General features: G+C 43.9%; 1 pseudogene; it reads left to right on the forward strand.

The window, feature by feature from the left end:
- Positions 1–384: 384 nt before the first annotated feature.
- LOC103295214 (glyceraldehyde-3-phosphate dehydrogenase-like) lies at positions 385–3,305 on the forward strand (annotated as a pseudogene).
- Positions 3,306–5,266: the final 1,961 nt, after the last annotated feature.

Consider the following 5,266-nt stretch of genomic DNA (forward strand, 5'->3'; position numbering starts at 1 on the left):
TTTATTATATAAATATTAAATGTAAATAGTCTACACACACCAACTAAAATGCAAAGGTTGTCAGACTGTATTTTAGAAGAACTATTTGCTATTAAAAAAATAAACCAAAAAAACAGCTTCAAATATAAATACATAGATGGATTAAAACTAAAAGGATAGGAAAAGATGTCACACTAACAATAATCAGAAGACTCAACATCATTTAGATATCAGTTGAGAAATTACTCTATACATTCAACATAATCTCAATAAAAATCTCAACAGATTTGCCCTGGCTTGGTGGCTCAGTTAAAGGAACGGGAAATATTTAAATTGGAAGAGAGAGGACTCCAAGGGGCATCTGACCACAACTTGCAAATATCTCAAGTCTGGCAGGAAACAGACATGATCCATGTGATCCCCAATAAGGAAGTAGGATAGAAGCTGAGAGGAAAGGGAGGTTGATTCTACTCACCCTCAGAGTTACAGCTGTTGGACACTGGACCCCGACTGCTGGGTGACATCTGAGCACTCTCCGCCAGCAGTGATAGGAAGAAGAGCTGACCTTCCAAGCTCTGGGGATGCTGTAGGTTCCATTAGGTCGGGGCACGTTCCTAGATTGCAGATTGATCCCTGGTTGGGGCACGAACGGGAGGCAACTGATGGATGTTTCTCTCTCCCTTAAAAATAAAACCCCAACAGATTTAGTTGTTTTTTATTCTTACAATTTAGTAATAGGAAGACAAACAAGTCAATTAAAGAAATGCGTAAAAGATTTGAATAGACACTTCTCCAAAGATATATGAATGGCTAATAAGCACATAAAAAAGTGCTCAACATCATTAGTCATCATGAAAACAACAATGAGATATCATTTCATACCCACTAGAATGGTTGAAATGTAAAAGACTGACCGTACCAAGTGTTAGTAAGGATGTGTGACAACAGGATTTCTCAGGCATTGCTGCTGGGAATACTAACTAGTACAGACACTTTAGGAAGCAGTTTGACAACTTCTTCTGGAGTTAAACAAACACATACCCTATGACCCAGCAATTCCACTCTTAGGTATTTACCCAAGAGAAGAACATATGTCCATAGCAAGGTACTCAATTTCTGTATACATTACCATTTCTCAACTAAACATGTAACCATTATAAGACATTTAAAAAAAAATCTCTAGTTCCTTAAAATTGGAAACAATGTGTACATTTTATGTCATTCATATTAAAAGAAAAAAATTAACAAGTAATAGAATGGTGACAAATTTAAATTAGGATTTCTCCGCCCCCAAACCTATAAAGTCTAGGTAATCCAAGTCCTGATTTAAAGGTACACTGAATGTCATATGTGAAAATTATATTTTTGTTTTAACACAATAAATAAAATGGATTTTAAAAACAGTATGTCCACATGAAGACCTGCTACATATGGACATATGGTTTTTCCCGACAATGTTGCAAGGAACACTGTTGAACATAACTCCTGGAGCCGGTGTGGCAGTTTCTCTAGGGCCATCGCTGTGGCTGGGAAGCCTGAGTCACTGTGTGTGTGCTTCTCCTTTACTAGACACCGCACATTTACTTTTTTTTTTTTTTTTTGCACATTTACTTCTATGCCATCTGATTCACGCTAAGCCTGTGGTCAACTGACTTTATCATATAAATGCCTATCAAGCAAGGTCTCCCCCAATATGTTCCACTTTTAAAAAGCCAAAATTATGCCGAAACCGGTTTGGCTCAGTGGATAGAGCGTCGGCCTGTGGACTGAAAGGTCCCAGGTTCGATTCCGGTCAAGGGCATGTACCTTGGTTTCGGGCACATCCCCAGTAGGAGGTGTGCAGGAGGCAGCTGATCGATGTTTCTCTATCATCGATGTTTCTAACTCTCTATCCCTCTCTCTTCCTCTCTGTGAAAAATCAATAAAATATATTTTTTTTAAAAAAGCCAAAATTATACTCCTTGAATGTCTCCTATAAGCAAGATACTGTGATAGGCACTATGGACATACAGGAAAATAGTAGGGCCTTCACCTTTAAGGAACTTAAGATAAATTAAGGTAAATCGAGAACCGGGCTGGGTCTGTAGATGGAGCCTCCTCACTGATGCTCCTAATAACTTAAGCAAACCCACTGAGGAGTGCAGGCCCTGCTACTTGGGAAGGCTCTCTGCTCCTCCTGTTCGTCAGACAGCCGCTCTTCCTGCGCAGTGCCAGCCACAACCCTTAGACTCGGCGGTGAAGGTCGGAGTGAACAGATTTGGCCACATTGGGTGCCTGGTCACCGGGGCTGCTCTTAACTCTGGCAAAGTGGATATTGCCGCCATCAATGACTCCTTTGTTGACCTCAACTACATGGTCTACATCAGTGGTCGGCAAACTCATTAGTCAACAGAGCGGCAAACCGCGGCTCGCAAGCCGCATGTGGCTCGCGAGCCGCAGTTTGCCGACCACTGGTCTACATGTTCCAGTATGATTCTACTCATGGCAAGTTCAAAGGCACAGTCAAAGCTGAGAATGGAAAGCTTGTCATCAGTGGAAAGTCCATCTCCATCTTCCAGGAGCGAGATCCCGCCAACATCAAATGGGGTGATGCTGGTGCTGAGTATGTTGTGGAGTCCACCGGTGTCTTCACTGCCACGGAGAAGGCTGGGGCTCACTTGAAGGGTGAGCCAAGAGGGTCATCATCTCTGCCCCTTCTGCAGATGCCCCCATGTTTGTGATGGGTGTGAACCATGACACGCATGACAACTCTCTCAAGAACGTCAGCAATGCCTCCTGCACCACCCACTGCTTGGCCCCCCTGGCCAAGGTCATCCATGACAACTTTGGCATTGTAGAGGGACTCATGACCACAGCCCATGCCATCACTGCCGCCCAGAAGACCGTGGATATTCCCTCTGGGAAGCTGTGACGTGGTGGCCAAGGGGCTGCCTGAACATCATTCCTGCTTCTACTGGCGCTGCCAATGCTGTGGGCAAGGGCATCCAGAGTTGAATGGGAAGCTCACTGGCATGGCCTTCTGTGTCCCCACCCCCAATGTGTTGGTTGCAGATCTGACCTGCTGCCTGGAAAAAGCTGCCAAATATGATGATATCAAGAGTGTAGTGAAGCAGGCATCAGACGGCCCCCTCAAGGGCATCCTGGGCTATACTGAGGACCAGGTTGTCTCCTGCAACTTTAACAGTGACACCCACTCCACCTTTCATGCTGGGGCTGGCATTGCCCTCAATGACCACTTTGTCAAGCTCGTTTCCTGGTATGACAATGAATTTGACTACAGCAACAGGATGTTGGACCTTATGGTCCACAAGGCCTCCAAGGAGTAAGAGCCCCCCTGGACCACCAGCCCCAGTGAGAGGAAAAGAGGCCCTCAGCTGCTGGGGCGTCCTTGACCCAAATCGATCCCCCAATGCACTGAGAATCTCCTGACCACAGTTTCCATCCCAGACCACTTGAAGAAGGGGAGGGGCTTAGGAAGTCCTACCTTGTGCATCATCAATAAAGTTCACTGTACCCAGCCAAAACAAACACAAAACAAAACTTCCCTGGGAGGCCAAGAGGGCACCTGCCATCATCCCGCCATAGAGGAGAGGGAGCTGAGGCACAGAGGGGGGAGTGAATTGTATCACATTATGAGGCCAGAAATGGCAGAGCCCAAGCTAGAACTTAGGTCTTCTGACTCCAAATCAGTGCCTTCCCCCAAATATCACTGACTCCCCACAGCTAGAAAAATGGGGAGGTTTCTCAATCTGCCCTCATATCAGGCTGAAAGATAGACACATTATCAACAAAAGTTCACAATATTAAGTCTGGGCTCCTGACTTCCATGGCTGGCAAAATGCCCCTGATAGCCAGGCCACGAGCTCTCTTAGGCCTGGGTACTCACAATACCCATCTGTGGTTGGAAGTATCTATTTTCTAGAAAACACAGCCATAACTACATTTATAAAACTAGGGTACAGACAGCTGAAACTACTCACTGACCCTCAAAATGTGTCTCCCCTGTTCCTCTATCAAACCTTTGCTCAGTTTCCTCTTCTGAGTGCTCTCACCTCCATTTCTGCTTATCAAATCTTACCCAAACCTGAGTAGCCAACAAAACAATGAAGAAGACAAAGTCAGAGGATGGACACTATCCAACTTCAGGACTTACCACAGAGCTGCAGTAATCAAGACAGTGTGGTATTGGCGAAAGAACAGACACATAGATAAATGGAACAGAGTGTAGAACCCAGAAGTATTCTCACAATTAAGTCTGTAATCCATTTCAAGTTGAATTTTGTGTGTGGTTTAAGATTAGGGTCCCAATTTCATTGTTTTGCATGTGCTTATCCAGTTTTGCCAACGCCATTTATTGAAGAGACTGTCCTTACCCCACTGTGTATTCTTGGTGTCCTTGTCAAAGATTAGTGGAATGCATATGCATGGGCTTATCGCTGGGCTTCCTGTTCTGTTTCCTTTGTCTATGTGCCTATTTTTATGCCAATACCATATTGTTTTTATAAAAAATATATTTTATTGATTTTTTACAGAGAGGAAGGGAGAGGAATAGAGAGTTAGAAACATCGATGAGAGAGAAACACCGATCAGCTGCCTCCTGCACATCTCCCACTGGGGATGTGCCCGCAACCAAGGTACATGCCCTTGACCGGAATCAAACCTGGGACCTTTCAGTCCGCAGGCCGATGCTCTATCCACTGAGCCAAACCAGTCAGGGCACCATATTGTTTTGTTTACTAAACCTTTGTCATATAGTTTGAGTTCACTACCAACAAGGGAAATACATAAAAATTCCAGGAATATTTTGTCTTGTTCCCTTTCCCTAACACTTTAAAGATGATCTTCAAGATGAATATGAGCTTAGTAACAGCCTATTCTCATGGCACAATTCTAGCTTTTCAATGGTTGTGAAACACACCAATGAAGTTATTCTCTTGGGGGGAAAATGTTGATTTTTGAGAGAGAAACGAAGGAGAAATGTGGCAACAACTTGTACTCATGAAAGATCTTTTTCTTCAGGAGTTCATTAAAACAAACAAACAAACAAACAAAACCCAGATGCCTTTAAATGGTTATTGTGTTTCAAAATGTTGACTTGTTACATCCAAGGACCCTCCCTGTGTTCCAGAAAAACAATTTCTCCCAAGAGAGGTAGCCCAGTCTTAATGAGGTGAGAAAGAAGTCTGTTTGATTAGACCAGTACTTCCTAAAACACCCATCATATGCCTTATGTTCAGGTTCGTGGGGCACACGCACTTAGGGTGACTCACCATGTGTTTTTGTCCTC

This window comes from Eptesicus fuscus, chromosome 3 (genome assembly GCF_027574615.1).
Source record: "Eptesicus fuscus isolate TK198812 chromosome 3, DD_ASM_mEF_20220401, whole genome shotgun sequence".
Classification (NCBI taxonomy): Eukaryota; Metazoa; Chordata; class Mammalia; order Chiroptera; family Vespertilionidae; genus Eptesicus; species Eptesicus fuscus.